This window comes from Platalea leucorodia, assembly GCF_965183815.1.
Source record: "Platalea leucorodia genome assembly, chromosome: 6".
Lineage (NCBI taxonomy): Eukaryota > Metazoa > Chordata > Aves > Pelecaniformes > Threskiornithidae > Platalea > Platalea leucorodia.
Window position 1 is genome coordinate 63,890,646 of NC_138828.1, and position 18,282 is coordinate 63,908,927.

An 18,282-nucleotide genomic window follows, 5' to 3' on the forward strand; every position below is an offset into this window, starting at 1 on the left:
TCTTTATAATGTCATGTACTTTTGTTACCCAGAGAAAGAGAAATTCTACGTAGACCGCTCTCCCTGTTCTTTAATAGAAGAAGTTGTGTGACTTGAATAAAATCTCATCATCTTCAGAGTACTAAAACCAATTTCCATAAAACTCTCAGTTGTCACATTACCATTTATGGAACTTGCAAAGAATGTTATAGCTAAGTCACTACCAAAACAACTAATACACATTGACTGAGGGGAAAAATGTATGCACTCACTTATTCTGAAAAGTTTAGATAAAACTGAAAAGTAAACTGCATAAGGTTAGTGTAAGCTATACAAAAAACCTATTGTGAAATGTAAAATGATGTTTTATTTGTGTAGTTAAAATACATGTAAATAGAAGCCAAGAAGAAATAGCCAAATAAAGAGCAACTCTAGATTTGTGTTACTTTCACTGAAGTTGAAATGTATACTAGTCAGCCTCACCTCTATGCCCAGCAAGATCATGGCACAGATCTTCCTGGAAGCTATGTCAAGGCATGCAGATGACAGGGAGGTGATTACAGATAGCCAACATGGCTTCAAAAAATTGTGCCTGGCTAATCTAGTGGCCTTCTACCGTGGAGTGACTGCATTAGTGGATAAGGGAAGAGCAATTGATATCATCTACCTTGACTTCTGTAAGGACTTTGACATAGTCCCACACAAGAACCTTGTCTCTAAATTGGAGAGAGAAAGGTTTTATGGATGGACTTTTCAATGGACAAGGAATTGGCTGGATGGCTGCATCCAAAGAGTTGCAGTCCATGGCTCTGTGCCCAAATACAGATCGACAGCAAGTGGTGTCTCTCAGGGCTCTGTATCAGGACTGGTGCTAGTCAATATATTCATCAATGATATAGTGGGATTAAGTGCCGCCTCAGAAAGTTTGTGGATGACATGAAGCTGAGTGATGCTGTTGATACACTAGAAGGAAGGGATGCCATCCAGAGGGACCTTGACAGATTTGAGGAGTAGGCCAATGTAAACCTCATGAAGTTCAATAAGAGCAAATGCAAGGTCCTGCACCTGGGTTGGGGCAATCCCCAGTATCAGTACAGACTGGGGGATGCATGGACTGAGAGTAGCCCTGCAGAGAAAGACTTGGGGATACTGGTAGATGAAAAATTAGACACTAGCCAGCAATGTGCACTTGCAGGCCAGAAAGCCAATGGTATTCTGGGCTGCATCAAAAGAAGCATGGCCAGCAGGCCAAGCAAGGTGATTCTCCCCTTCTATTCCACTCTTGTGAGACCCCTCCTGGAGTACTGCATCCAGCTCTGGTGCCCCCAACACAAGACAGACATGGACCTGTTAGAGCAGGTCCAGAGGAGGGCCGTGAAATTGATGAAAGGGCTGGAACACCTCTTCTGTGAAGAAAGGCTAAGAGAGCTGGGGTTGTTCAGCCTGGAGAAGAGAAGGCTCTGGGGAGACCTTATTGAGGCCTTTTCATAAAATTAATATATAATATATAATATATAATATATAATATATAATATATAATACAAATATACTATATACTATATACTATATACTATATAAAATATAGAATAAATATATAGTATATAGTAGGTAGTAGGTAGTATATAGTATAATATATATACACTATATTATAGTAGTATAGTGTGAATATATAGTATAGTATATATATAGTATAGTATATATATAGTAGTATAGTGTATGTATATATAATATAGTATAGTGTATATATGTATGTATATATATAATATACTACATATATACCTATATATACACTACTATACTATAGTGTATATATATTATACTATATACTATATACTATAATATGATGCATAATATATATGTAATATATATAGGATTTTAAGTTCAGTTCGACAAATGCCAGCCACAAAGTTTAGTCATTAGTCATTAGGCTACTGAAAAATTAGTTGAAATGAAATGTCCATTATTGAAATACAGGTGATATAATGAGAGAGGAATGATATTTTGAAAGAAAAATGTCTGCAACAATTTTAAAGAACAATTTATTTGGTATTAACAACAAAGAAAAAACCTAGAAAAATGGTAAGAATACTATTTCTGTTGTCAACTCTGATGAGAAAACTAAGTATATGCACTCATTTTTACATCCACCTTTTTCTGTATTTTTTTAAACTTTTCCAGGAAAAAATTCCATTAATAATGAATATGTCTCCAAATTTTTCAAAATTTTTGATGGAATTTCTGGGCAATATTTCCTGAAAGGGTGGACATACTCTTCCTGCTTAGAGCACATGTAGTACGTGTATCCAATGCTTTGACCTATAGAAGAGATGTACAACCGTATTGTAAAAGTGCTCCTGGGATTTTCAGACATACAACAGTCCAGTAACTCCAAGCAAGGTGTCCTTAGGCAGGTAACCTGGGTGTACTTACAGAGAGAGTTCAATATTTATTTGAACAAAATTTTTGGGAAGAAAAAGAGTAGACGTTCAGGAAAACCAAAAGATATGGTAGCTTTGGGGATGGAAAAATTCAAGAAAGCTGTAGTTATATTGCTTGGTAGGAAAAAAAAAAAAAAAACCACAACCAAGATATCATTATTATTGACTAAAAACAATAAACTGCAGTTTTATTCTTCCCTAGACAGAAAATGCTTTGTCAATGGAAGAGGAAAAGGGACAGGGACTGATTAATGGCACAATCCTCACATAAACTTTAGTTTCTCTCTCTTAGGCTCTATCTCTGTAGTACATGAGAGTCTAATAATTGCTAATATAGTTTCTTCATCTCTGAGAATTGCATTCATTTTCAGAAGGCAATGGAGCTGTAGACAAGGAGGTGTTTAGGAAGATAGTTCTATTTAAGCAAAATACTCAAATCTTTAAAACTCCTATTCAGCTAGCACTAAACACCAGAGGTCACTAAGTTTCACAAGGACCTACAGTTTCTAATTTCCTGCTTCAATTTGAAAAGAGATCAGTAATTCACCATGTAGATGCTCTTGGGACTGAAAACAGGCATCCTACCACCTATCCCATTTCAGGGGTTTGAGCTGTTAAATGTAAAACTAGTCCTTGAACTGCATTTATAGAGTAATACCTAACTATGGTGATATTTTTCCCTCCTTAACACAAAGTGGCATATCACCTCGATGAGAGTAATTTGAATAATTGATTCTGAATAGATCCCATGATTGGAATTTAGGGCTTAGTCTTCACAAGCAAGCACCTCCATCCCTAGGCAAGTAGTGTTTCACTCTCCTACTTCCTTTCTTTCTTTATGGTTAAACTGCTATTTACATATATCGAGTCTTCAATAGAAGGGTGCTCTGAAGCCAAATAACTTCATGCCCTGATGAGGAACAAACTTATCTGGGTGTTAGGAATGTTGGGGTTTATTGATTGTGGGGTATTACTGGTATTGATTGGGTATTACTGATGTAATAAATGAATGGGGGGAGGTGGCTGAATCAGCTGCAGTAGGGATTGCAGATGCATAGGCTTGGTAAACAGATATTCTGGAAGCAGTCATTGGCTTTCCTTTTTTCAGCTTTGATTCTGAAAGCTACACAGACAGGGACATGTTTGCGAGCTGTACTCTACTGGGAAGAGAAGCAGAGGACATTGTTATCCAAAATTGAAAACCTGAGCTTAAAACTGACGCAAGGTTTAAAATATCCTGATGAATTTGCAGCTCTATGATAGTCTTGCAAGCCATGAAGACAGACTAGTTTAAAAGAAAAGCCAAAGTAAGAAATGAATAAGAGGTTGCCTGTCAGAAAATCCTGGCCAGTATGACAAAAAATGAAAATGAATAAAATTATTAATTCAGCAGCCTAACAATGGTGAAAGAACATGTGCAAAGAAAACAATCATATGATCCATTCTTAGAACATAATGGCGAGAAGCTCTGTCCCAGCGAAGCAGTTGAGAAGGACTGAGAGAAAAGGGGAGAAAGTTAAGGTATGTCAGCTGTAAAAATATTTCAATAAATCCACCAAGCAAATACACATGCAGACAAGAAGCAGAAGAAAAGTAGTCTTTATTCACTTACCTGCACTTTGACTTTTAAATATGAAAATCAGAATCCTGAATCTCATCTCCGTTGTGTAAATGCTTTCAAAAACAATTAAATATTGGAAGTAATAGCGAGAAACTAGATTTCATTAATAACTCATGCTGCTTGAATTTACTGTTTTCATTTCAAAATGGCTTATTTTGATAAGTAACCTGTCTTTCTTTGCTTAAATAATATAGAAGTATTTATTGTTTATGCTACATCTTTCAACTTACTTAACCTTTTGAATTTCAATGTTGCAGCATCATTTCTTTGAAATGAAATTACTTGTATTGATAGAATAATTCAGTTCACTGTAAAACTGAAAGATATCCATAGGGCTATGCTGTACAAATGCTATGTTAATGTATGTTCTCTCCATCTACCAAAGCACTCACAGATTTACTCAATTAAAAATGATTTTGAATAAAGACCTTTTTCCAATGTTTTCCAGATATTTCAAAAGCAATGAATATTAATAAAGACAAATGACAAACAAGTTGAAAGGAATTTGTCACTCTTAATGGTGATATGAAATGTCAAAATGTTTTCTGGGATACTAAATTGTGTACTTGCATTCATTTACTTTAAGGACATTTTAAGAATACCAGAAAGACATGTTATTTCTACAAGACTTATTTTTAAACAACTGTATTATGTAGTAAGTTTAAGATCAATAGACTTAAGATCAGCAAATCAGTAAACTGTCAGGTTATTACAAAAGCATGCAGTTTTCTTTCAGAAAATGTTGCCTACCTCTTCATATTCAGGAAATTGTTTAACACAGGATTAGATACCAAACACTTGAAATGTTTAATCACATCTTTAGAAGAAAGAAATAATCGTAGATGATATATTAGAAGTTATTTAAATTTGTATGGTATTGGCAATGTCTTTAACATTAAGGGGCAGAAACACACTAAGGATGAAAAAAAAGTTACAATATTTCTGGGGGAAACCACCCATGATGCAGAAGATGGGAAAAACAAACATGGAGTAAGAATGGCCATTTTCAATCACAGAAATGCCTTACTCCTTCTCTGACATGGTCAGAGGAACTTACTCATCCAAATGAAGATACTTGTGTGTTAAATTTCTATGAATTAATGTTGTAGTTAATTAACTGAGACAGATATCAAAACAGGAATACTGCAGGAATATTGTGTATTTCAGATAACCATAGAGAAAATACCCTTTTAGATTCTGATAACTTAGATGTTTCTGAAATAAAGTGACCCTGTTTCAGACCCTTGAATACCTTCTCTGAATTTCAATTTGATACCAAACTGAAAAATGCTGTATGTTAGCTGAAGGCAACTGTAGCGTGATTTTGGGCTAGTTAGGGATTTTTTAAAAAATTATTTTATGAGACCAACATTTTCTTTCATCTGTTTTCGATACTCAGTGAAGCAGGAATCATGTAGAAACTGTGCAGAGGCATATAAGGGGAAAAAAAAAGATCTCTAACAATTCCAAGAATTCTAGGAGTCATATCCTAGAGAAAGGAGAAATTGGCTCACTAAGATGTAAACTGTTAGACAAGATGTGGTTCTGTTCCTGAGTTTGCTATACAGGCTTGTGTTCTTTGGACAAGCCATCTGTGACTGCTTTCAAAATACTATGTTCAGAATAGAAATGTTTGGCACCTTCTTATTCACTCTTTCTTTCTTCTTCATATCCACAAATACAGGGAATGAAATGTGTCAAATTTTATCACATTCATCTATTCCCCATATTCATTAAAGCTATCTGATTTTTGACAACCAGATAATTTCTATTTTAATATTTTAAACAAGTAAAAAAAAGATCATTAACTAATTACATTCACCCTCCTCAATTGATAGTAAAGAACCATCATGGTTCACCAGATCCCTGTCAGTCTTTAAAATTCTTTTCCAATTTCTATCAGAATTATCATGCTGATAACTATGCCTGTAAGAACACCAGCTGAAGTCATGGGAGCTTCAAAAGGTATTATAAAGAGAAACATACTCAGAGCTCTTCCCTAAGAATTGAAAGAGCAGAAGCCTTTGTTATCTTCCCATCGTAATGGCCTGCACAAGACAGAATCATTTCCCCATTGTTTGAGTACTTACTTTTAAGAAGCAGTATTTCAGAATTATGGAGAATCTCAGAGATAGGTTTATATGCCTAAAATTATAGTATTTGTAATGCCTACTACTCCTAAGTACAGCATTAACCTGTTAGCTGCAGGTTTCTTAAAAAACCCTCAACTTCTTTGTCCTAGATATTGGGTTTCACAACTGTGAGATAAGTAACATTTCCAAAATCAGAGATGTAAAGTGTAAACAAGAAACTAAATAAATCTTCAAGATCAAGACTGCAGAATGATCCATGGAAGAAGCAAGCTTAAATTCTAAGTTAATTGAGTAATACTACTTTAAAGAGCTACTACTTTAAAGGGAAGCTTCAGTAATTTTCTTCAAAAGAATATCAGTATTCAGGAAAATACACTGCATAGGCAAAGGACTGCAAAGTAGTGTCTTATGTTAGTAAATGAATTTGCTCATAATTATCCTGTAGAGACTGTGTGGGTGTTAGATCAATAGTTCATATATTGTGTTCATCACTAACCTTCAACAGTTCTTGAAATAAACTCTAAGTGAACTGTTCTTGAACTTCCTTGATAAAATGCCATACAAATGCTCATTTTTTTTCTGCATTATTCTCATATACAACAGCTATTCTAATTGTGCATAAATTGAACGCTGAAGAGTATGGTAAATGGTCTTCAGATTTTAGATTAGACAAATAGCTCTATAGTGTGCCAGCGCATATAGCTCAATAAATGAGCTTGACGTAATCATGTATACTTAAATGTAAGCTACATAGGACACACAATTAATGAAGCACATAATGCAAAGCATTAGCAGTACTAAATGATCTGTTTATCATTTACATCAAATCATCTTTTCCCATTAAAATGCTAGCATCCCATAATAAGTGTAAGCCCCTTGTCTCAAAATGAAAGTACCAATTTACTGGCTTGCCATTATAATGTTAATGATAGCAATACTCTGGAAAGGAAAAATACAATGAAAATATATATTATCCAAAGTGTCTTTCTGCTCCCCCCTTTTGAATAAAGGCTGTTGTAGTTAGATCATATGGAAAAATTAACTGATAAAATAATTGACTTTCTTTTTTTTAAGATTCTTTACAATTTAATTTACATGTTGATTATATAGCTGGAAAAAATCTCACAATTTGATTAAGTAAAGCAGAAAGTGCCTAAGAGTAAATTGATATCTGAAATTGGAGAATGCACTTCATCTAATTGTATTAATAAACTACACTGATGAGGTTTGCTTAGGAAGAAAAAACCCCTTTGACCTTTTGATTTAGTGTAGAATAGAACACGTTATATCTGGGTCTTTTTACAGTATTCTCATTATATTGAGCAAAATCAAACACTTCTGTAACATTTGGCCAAAGTGGAAAAATAATGGAACAATAAAGACTTTTAAATTACTTGAAGTGGTAGTTATGTACAGTGCTTGTGAATCTTTGTTTTTAACTGTTGTTTTTGTGTTGTTAGATGTAAATTGCAAGAAGGAACAATTGTAGTCTGACATTTTCTTTTAACAATATTTGTGAATGTTTTGTCTACTAATATGTTTCATAAATTTTGCAGTATGTGAGAGAGTATGGATTTTTCTTCCACTTTCAGTGAAAGTAGGAAGTTTTTGTTAGTGACTTGCATTATGCTTGTTCATATTAATAAATACTATATACATTCTGAGTTGGTTCATTTGAGGTAATAATATCGTAGATTAGAAGAATTTTCTGGAAGGTATGAATAGATTGGGGAAAGAAACAATAAAACTAAAAATAAGATATTAGATTTTAAAACATCTGAAACATCAGTTCTACTGATCATCTGAATTCCACTCAGACCCAAATATGAGGTCTAGGAAACAGTTCCGAGTAAGAGCAATAAAACCAGTTTTGTGGAATATCATTTTGTTTAAAGAAACACATTTTTCATCTCCATAATGTGGTACGCAAGAGAATGGACACTCAGAAATATTGAAGTATCCAAAGATATTCATAGCAGTAACATCAGATTTTAACTATCTGACATGAGAGTGTCACAGAGGAAAAGGAACACCAACCAGCATGGCACAATCGATGAGATTTGCAGTATTATGTCTTTGTATCTTGTCTATTTCTGAGTCATAATTTTTTTTCAAGTACAGTATGTGACTTATTTTCTTTCCTAAGATGCACAGCATATCTGTTCATCTCATGGTTACTGTAACTTCATCATCTCACTGTTTTCTTTAATCACATCTGTTTCTTTATCCTAAGTGTAGCTTGCAGTCAACAAACAAAAGAAACCCTCTTATGTGTCAGTCAGGCAACATTACCAACTTTCCAAATGTCACTGTTGTTCTCTGTTATATCTGATACATCAAGTTTCTTTTCTGACCTTCCAATTTTGAAACGCTACATGGAGCAGCTCCATTTCTAGCATACCATGCAATATATTTCCTCTGAAGGACTCCTTTGATGTGATTCTATCAGCCAGTTCTCATCTTCAATTCAGCATCTAGGTTTGTAATTAAAAGAACCAAACTTTAATAAGGAAAACCTGTCCTTAGAAATCATAAAAAATCATTATTCTACTTTTGGTAAATAAATTATTCCCCATCCCTTGCTATTCTTTTACTGTTGCTGTAGAATTATTTAAATGTCTTAAATGAATACCAAAGCTTTCATTCAGTTTCTTCCAATATCCTACATACACACAGGAAAAGGGAATTTAAATAGCACTTCGCTCATCTGAATCATACCAAAGCTGTAGAAAAGGATTTCGCTGCAAATATAATTGAGTAGTTTTACAGACTTAGAGCCACATAAAGCTGACAGTTTAACATTATTATATAGGATATTTCTTGCTTTATATTTGTTCTTGTTTATTTTCATTGTCTTGGTTTGCTGTCTTTGTTTTAGGGCTCTGCTTCTTTCTTGAAGGCTCAAAACTGATTTGTAGAAAATTCTTCCCTTAACAATGGGAGTTTTGCTTTGCCTGGGAAGTCCAGAAGGTCTGTCTGGCCATCATTTTGCTACATAAGAATTAAATCAGTAGGAAACAGGTTATTTCTGTGTACAAAATATGCCAGTAGATTGGAAATTGATTATATTGCCTATCTAAAAGGTCTTCCTTAGAAATCTACATGCCACTGTAAGTTTCTATGTTTCTGTGTGGCATCCTAGCTTGTGTCCTTCTTATTCGACCTCCAAATCATAAGACAGAAAATATGTTATCAGAAATTGTACTTCTGACCAAATATATGACATAATTGAGCCAACTGTCTTCCTTTCGAGAATTAGGTTATTTTCAACCAAATGTGAATCCTGAAAATCAAAGTATATCCATTCTTAGAAAACTTATCCATGTGCAACATTCCAAGAGTAGGTAAGGCTGAAATGCCTGAAGCCTTTGCAATAGCAGGGAATCAGCTGGGTGGAACACACCCAGGTAATTCTAGGAGCTGAATCATGTCTGCACTGTGGAGAGGAGGAAGGGAATGAAGAACAGAGGGAGAGCAAGTTTAGAAGATAATTTATTCAAGATTTCTTAGGAGTGGTGGGAAGAGACTGTTCAGATTGAAATTTAGCTGTCAGTATGTCCCTAAGGAGGTGAGCAAGAACACCAGCCAGTCATCAACATGAAAAGCATTCTTTGAACAGTTTGTGATTACTGATCTGTCTTTTCTTGACTTTATCATGGCCAGTATCTGACAGGAGCAGAATAGATGACAACAAGCTGATTGTGCATCATACACACAAAAGATAGATAACCCAGAGGCTAGTAGCAGATCTGCTGAAGTATGAATTTTTCTTTTAACTACGAGCTGCAACTGTTACAAGCATGTGGCACACACAGCCAATTCTGTTCATTGAGGCATGCAAAAAAGGAATGGAGATGCTGATTCCAAAACTCCCAACCTCCAATGCCAGAAATTACCATTATGCAAAAATGCTGCTGAACTTTTCACAGAACTGTATTAGAGAACATCTTTTGAAAGATTAGCTAATTCTTTTTAAAAGACTTTGAACACTGGTAATTTTATCACCTGTCATATTATTGCTCTGCTGGATTACCCTCAAAGCCAGGAAAGACACTTTCAATCCTTGCATCCTTACATACCTTAGTCAAAAGGGCTGAAAAGCCTCCCATTACCGTTTTCTATGTGTTTGTACCTATACACAGGAACCAAATTGTTTCTCAACTTTCTCTTCAATAAAATGGTTTATTTGATCTCCTCAAGCCCCAGCTAAGGCTAAAGTGTTTAAGCTGCTGAAATGCTTTTAGCTGTCTTTTCCACATCTTTTATGTCTTCAAATCTTCCAAATGTGAACACCAAAAGTGGTTGGAGGTCTTTGATCTCCTGAAGCTATTACATATATAGAAACATATATCTGATGATCACTACAGCTTTCTCTCTCCTTCCTCAGCATCTCCATCTATCCGTTCCCTTAGTTTTTATACTGACAATATGTTGAAGAGATTTTTTTGTGATTCCTAAATCCTTATCTATATCATTCTTTTTCAAGACATAGGTCTGTCAAATGCAGACATAATCTGTGATTTTGGTTTAGTTTAGCAGTGCTATATTTTACTGGATTGTTAGCAACCTCACTAGCCAATGCAGGTGTTCTTCTATAGCAATAACGTCTCCTACTCATTATTAAGAATCCCACCAAAGTTTATGAGATTTTAAATCAGCCTTGGATTTTGGTATCTTAATCAATACACCAGTTAAAAAATGGTTCTTTGGAATATTTCTAGTACTAGCTCTCTGATAAATAAGATACTTTAACAAAAGTATTTTGAGATCTGTTGGTGAAGCAGCTTTTATTTTGAGATCCTTGTACACATTTCCCAAGCAAATGATGAAGAAAAACAACTTTCTAAAGTTTCAGCACTAGTACAGTGGTTTTTAAGTGGTTCAGAAGACATGATAAACAGAAGTGCCTTAATTGTACAGACTAAAACTTGTCAACTCTTAGAGATGTACAAATGCAAGATAAGTGCAAAAAGATCAAAATTTTTTAAAAAATGTACATGGCTGACAAAGACGACTGAAGAAGGCACTGATCTATCAATAACTTAAGAAGCTAAAGAGAACTAACAGGAAAAGAATTTTAAAATAGCAAAACAAGAACCAGATATTGATATTAATGGGGCAAAAATATAATTTTTTATGCTGAGTTTGGACTAAAGGAAGAGAATACATTAAGAACTTAGAAAGATGCCTATGCCATCTATAAAAGAGTTGTAAAACAAGTCTCTTCTAAATTAAAGTGTTTCAGGTTACTAGATATGGATACTTTGGTGCACTGAGCATAGCCAAGGGATAGCTGAGAAGCTAATTTTTAAAATATTTTTTTGAAAAATTCAGAATACAGCATAACATTTGCTAAATTCTGGCACTTTAGAAGGGTGATCCAGAAATGACAGACTAAAGTATATATTAATTCTTGACAAAAATAATTCAGTCTAAATTCAGGACTTCATTAATAAAGAATTAGACACTAAAAATATCATTAATGTCAATCAGTTTGGTTTTAAAGGAGGCACTGCATGTCACATAAAATTGTTATCTTCAGGAACAATAGAATTAAGGATTTCTTTTCCTACCTGTTAGCTGAACAGGCTTAACTGCATCTCTTACAGACTGTTACCTTCTCTGGAGAATGCCCCTAGGTCTTAAGCCTCCAGCCCTCATTTTTCTTGGGGCAGTGACTTGAGAGCTGCTCTTCAGAGCAGCATTTTAGAGGCATAATCCTCTCATAATTTACTGTGATTATTTCAGTAAGTGTGAATTCACTTTAACACCTGGACTTCCACTTTATCTCAGGAAAAATGAGGGAATTTAACCAGTAGCCAAACAGCTTTCAAAAACAATAGCACATTGTATTTAAAACAAAAGCACTACAGAAAAAAAAAAAAATCCACTATAAAACAATGAACAGATCACACACATACTATATCTGTCAGTTCTTAATCATTGTTCATACAGGATGTTGGCAGGTACTGTTCATAAATTTGCCACTTATTTGTTCCAGAGAGAATCCTATTGCATCTATCAGATCAGACTCACAAGGGTACCTAAAATTCAAGAAAATTACCTAAGTTAATTTCCTCTTCATTTTTCCTGGGTTTTTAAATCACTAAGAGACCTATTCAGAAGTACAAATTACATTGGTACCAATCAGTAGCACACAGGAACTTTTTATTATATGGCCAATTCTATCCTATTCTTCTGATTCTATTTAACTACACCCAGTTACAGGAGAAGATACAGAGGTGTTCACTCAGGTAATGGGAATTCCACCTCACTTTAAGAGTATTAGCCTTCTAATTTCTATTTCAAATATCTGCCATTCCACATGAAAAGAACAAGCCTTTCTTCAGCTAAAGATATTCTCAAAATAAAAGTTCCTTCTAGTGTTCTCCTGTCTTTGCACACCCATACTGTTGCACAACATTCACTTGTTCTTTTCACTGCTGAAATCCTCAGATAAGTACCAAAGGCACATTTAGGTTACTAACTCCATAAAGAGGGTCACCACTCCTTTTTTTTCTAAACTTATAAAAATTTCTGACAAAAAAAACCCGGAAGTATGGAGTGGATAAAGTTTGTGGTAACTTAAAAATTGCTAGAGTAACTGCATTGTTATCAGCAAGCATGCTGTAATTGCTACTGCAATTTATCACTGTTAACACTGAGGCTATTTTTATAAATACTGATGACTCTCTTTCAACTGCAGCTTCAGATTCTCAGATGCTAGTCTGAAATGTTGTGGAGGTGGATGAATTTGGATTCTATTGTTTCAGCTGAGATCCTGCCTTGAGAACACAAGTTATATTGAATTTAAACTCCAGAACTAGGTTGAAAAGTTTTGCTTTAAAAAATTTAGTTCACATAATGAAAACTGAAGAGGCAGTAATTTTATTTCAGGAATCACAGGAAAAAAACCCTGATACATTTCTGAATCATTGACAAACTACAGTTGCTTTGCAAAAACAAAGTAACACAAAGCAGCTGAGCTTACTAATGAATTTGGACCAAAGTTCAGAACATCTTTCAATTAAAACAAGATCGAATACCAACTCTACTTAAAAATATTTAAAGATGTATTGCTATATAAGGCTTCATTAATACTTTCAGTATATTTGTAAGCTTCGCTATAAATGAATATTTCCATTTTCAGTTCATGACCCTGATGCAAAGGGAATAACACATTTTCAAATACAGTGACTTAGAGTACCTATATCTGTGCCTCTGGTTTCCTTAACATATAAATCATCTTCTCTGAGGGGTTTCTATCCCATTTTTCACCAATCAATCAGATTAACATAATTACTATTTTGTCCTTTTAAAAGGGTTTAAAAAATATATATGGTTTTGTGTTTTTCTTGGACCCTTAGGAACAGAAGGAATATAATTTCTTAGAAAAGGCAAATTAAAACGTTTCAGTGAGGGTACCTTCAGGAATGTAGTGTTCAGGCAGGTAGAAAGGGGAGAAATACAGCAATAAGGCATACAAGTGCACATACCTGCAGAACAACAGAAGAAAGACAATTTTTCCAGGAATGCCAAGAAGCTGAATAAAGTTTATTAGAGTCTGTGAGGACACAAAGGGTTGTTGAACTGAGGACAGTACCAGTGAACAGGACTCAGTGAATAAGGACCCAGAGGGCAGAATAATGCAGAAATTTCTTTAATATTACTTTCCCTCTCTCGCCCATGGTTCTATGTTTCTCAATTTTAAAGCTTTTTGTTCTAGTTTTCCAGCACAGGCTGGATCGATGGGCTGAGGCCAATTGTATGAGGTTCAACATGGCTAAGTGGTGGGTCCTGCACTTGGGTCACAACAAACCCATGCAACGCTACAGGCCTGGGGAGGAGTGGCTGGAGAGCTGCCTGGCAGAAAAGGACCTGGGGGTGTTGGCTGACAGCCGCCTGAACATGAGCCAGCAGTGTGCCCAGGTGGCCAAGAAGGCCAATGGCATCCTGGCTTGTATCAGGAATAGTGTTGCCAGCAGGACCAGGGAGGTGATAGTGCCCCTGTACTCGGCACTGGTGAGGCCACACCTCGAGTACTGTGTTCAGTTTTGGGCCCCTCACTACAAGAAGGACATCGAGGTGCTGGAGCGTGTTCAAAGAAGGGCAACGAAGTTGGTGAAGGGTCTAGAGCACAAGTCTTATGAGGAGCAGCTGAGGGAACTGGGGTTGTTTAGCCTGGAGAAGAGGAGGCTGAGGGGAGACCTTATTGCTCTGTACAACTACCTGCAAGGTGGTTGTAGGGAGGTGGGGGTCGGTCTTTTCTCCCTAGTAACAAGCGATAAGACAAGAGGAAATGGCCTCAAGCTGTGTCGGAGGAAGTTTAGGTTGGATATTAGGAAAAACTTCTTCACCGAAAGGGTGGTCAAGCATTGGAACAGGCTGCCCAGGGAAGTGGTTGAGTCTCCATCCCTGGAGGTGTTTAAAAGATGTGTAGATGTGGTGCTTGAGGACATGGTTTAGTGGTGGACTTGACAGAGTAACGGTTGGACTCGATGATCTTGGGGGTCTTTTCCAACCTTAATTATTCCATGATTCTATGATTCTATTCTATATGTTTGCACTCAGAAATATAGATGTGACAATGATATGTCTGCTTTGTTCTCTTAGCAGTGAGAGGACAGGAAGAGGTTATGTGTTATTACTGTAGCAACAGGTTGTCCACTGGATTTTGCTTCCAATAAAAATAGCTCATTTTAAAAGTGTCAAGTCTGGCCTTCCATTAATGATGCTTTCACATTTGTTGAAAATGTATAGTCACAAATGACAACTTGATGCTTTATGTTTGTTCTTTGTTATGACTTTAGAAAAAAAAATATTTCACATACTTTTTATTTATTTTGAAAATCAGAATGTTATTATAAAATAAAACACATCTGCAAACAGAATTTACTTGATCAGTTTCACTATTTTTTTCTCTTCAGAAATTCTTGCGTTTTCTCACTGTTTTTTCTTATGATGTCTTCATTTGTCACTGGATGCTCACAGGCAAATTACTGCAATGGTTGGAATTCTTAAGTGGTCTCCCATTTAGCTACAATTCACTCTTGAACTGCAAACTTTCAGACAAGTTGTGATTGAGTCACTCCTCTATATGAGAAGTGCTGTTTTCTGCTATGATATTAGGTTTGTGGCAGATCTATTCCCAAGACTGAAACTAACATTATTTGTGAACATTTCTAAGAATTTAATATCATAAATTAATGTTGTTTAATTGACTATATGAATAATAGGACACATTTCTATTAAGTATCACTGCTAGAATAAATTTTTGAAGCAATTGCTCAGATCACAGATTCCACAGTTTTTCTATGACTGCCTAGCAACATTTGCATGCAATTCTTTGTTAGACTGTATGATGGAGCTTTAAAACTCTTGTTAATACATCTGTAGGAACACTAAATAATTGAAAATATTATCAAAAGAATTTTTTTAGAAATTACCATAACTGCTGTTTTTAATTTCTAATATAGTAATGTCTAATTTTACTACTCCTTGTTGGTTTTAAGAAATACTCATGCTTCATATTTAAACAGTTGCTCTCCATTCAATTATCTGCTACTAGAACTCACCAAAATGTTAGCTACTGAGGCAAAAACATTTGACTACTATAGCTATTTTTCTGTAAAGAAAAATGTGGAATACACTGCCATTGTAAATGCCCATAGGTTCTTTAGGCTGACTGTATTAGGTTTGCACGGCAAGGTTTTGGTAGTGGGTGCGCTAGAGGGGTGGCTTCTGTGAGAAGCTGCTAGAAGGTTCCCCTATGTCAGATAGAGCCAATGCCAGCGAGCTCCAAGACAGACCTGCTACTGGCCAAGGCCGAGCCAATCAGCGACAGTGGTAGCACCGCTGGGATAACATATTTAAGAAGGGGAAAAAAAACCCCAGCAATTGCAGTCAGAGAGAGAGGAGTGAGAATATGTGAGGGGAACAACTCTGCAGACACCAAGATCACTGAAGAAGGAGGGGGAGGAGGTGCTCCAGGTGCTGGAGCAGATTCCCCTGCAGCCCATGGTGAAGACCATGGTGAGGCAGGCTGTCCCCCTGCAGCCCATGGAGGTTAACGCTGGAGCAGATATCCACCTGCAGCCCATGGAGGACCCCACGCTGGAGCAGGTGGATGCCTGAAGGAGGCTGTGACCCCGTGTGAAGCCTGCACTGGAGCAGGCTCCTGGCAGGACCTGTGGACCCTTGGAGAGAGAGGAGCCCACGTTGGAGCCGGTTTGCTGGCAGGACTTGTGACCCCGTGGGGAACCCACACTGGAGCAGTCCGTTCCTGAAGGACTGGACCCTGTGGAAGGCACCCATGCTGAAGCAGTGCATGAAGAACTGAAGCCTGTGGGAAGGACTCACATTGGAGAAGTTCATGGAGGACTGTCTCCTGTGGGAGGGACCCCACGCTGGAGCAGGGGAAGAGGAGTCCTTCCCTGAAGAGGAAGGAGCGGCAGAGACAACATGTGATGAACTGACCACAACCCCCATTCCCCATCCCCCTGTGCTGCTGGAGGGGAGAAGGTAGAGAAAACTGGGAGTAAATTTAAGCCTGGGAAGAAGGGAGGGGTGGGGGAAAGGTGTTTTAAGATTTGTTTTTTTTCTCATTATCCTTTGCTGATTTGATTGGTAATAAATTAAACTAATTTCCCCAAGTTGAGTCTGTTTTGCCTGTGATGGTCATTGGTGAATGATCTCCCTGTCCTTATCTCAACTCACAAGGCTTTCATTGTATTTTCTCTCCCCTGTCCAGCTGAGGAGGGGGAGTGATAGGCCGGCTTTGATGGGCACCTGGTGTCCAGCCAGGGTCAATCCACCACACTGACAAGAGTAAAACTTCCTCCCCCTATTACCTCCAAAACCCTCCTCTGAACTTCAGTGAGAACAAGGTAACAAAAAGGCTGCATCGAAAGGTAGTTCCTTTTTATACCAAGCATCAGCAAGGCTAGAGTTTCTTCTGCTGGTTGCTTTGTCTTGTTCATGCTCCTGAAAAAGACAGTTCAACACACATTAAATTTGACACTTCACTTCAGGACAAATCTGCAAGTGTGTTTTTTTCATTCTATCTTCTATTCATAAATGCCTTGAAAATAAGTGGAGTTCCATCAAGAGTCAGGACTCGAGGTTGTGAGAGTGACAGCACGTTTTACACACACACGCCAATGTGACAACAAAGTCCATTTTTAGAAAGCTGCATAGAAACCTCTCTGCATCAGTGTCAAATTAGAGATCCTGTTCTGAAATACTGATTACAACTGCATGTTTAGCCTGTGTCAGCTGAAGGAATCTGTCTGACTTATCTATCCATCTATTGCTGCCTGCTGCTCCAATGAATGTCATCTTGTCAATGGGCTCGTCATTACATTCAGCTGGAAGGTTTGCAGACTCTTTCAGCTCTGAGAAAGAGCTATTATGGTGTTTATGGATGACTTCAATACTAACACATCCATTTTTTAGGACTGTCAGACTTCTTGGCAATCCATTTTGTAGAACAAAAGTGAATCCTTGCTGTGTTCAATTCATGAGCCCTGTACACCATTTTTTCAAAGAATAATTCCTTAATGATTCTTTATGCCCTTATGGATGGTCCACTTATACTTTTCCTTTGATGTAGCTCTGCCGGCTTTTGTAGTTTTATCTGTTTCCAAAGATACAGTTCTGTGTGAGAATGTGTCTGCAAAACTTCATGTATCACAGACAAATTTTATGACAAGCGCAGTACAAGACAGAACCATTTAGAAATGCTTTATTTTAAACACTTGTATAGATTAAATGCTTGTTTTGTATAGATTAAAGTTAGTGCTTTATAAAGACAAATTATTTCCTAGAAAGACTACTGTTTACAAGGTACCTACCAAGGTTGCCAAGGTTACAAGTTTTTTGGTCTCCAGGTTTTTCAGGCAGTGGACATACGTTATCTGCAACTCATGGAAGACACATTTGGTTTTGTTTTGGTTGCTTTTTTTGTGTGTGTACAAATATGAGTAACTAAAAATAATTTTGTGTTTAGATGCCTGTATACACTCAGCTTAAAGACCTTGCAGGAAAAACCTCCTAGCCTAATTAATTTATTACATTTTTTTCTGTGTCATAAGTCAGTGCAGTATTTAGTCTTTTGCTTTCTGACATTTTTGACAGATTAGACATACTGTAT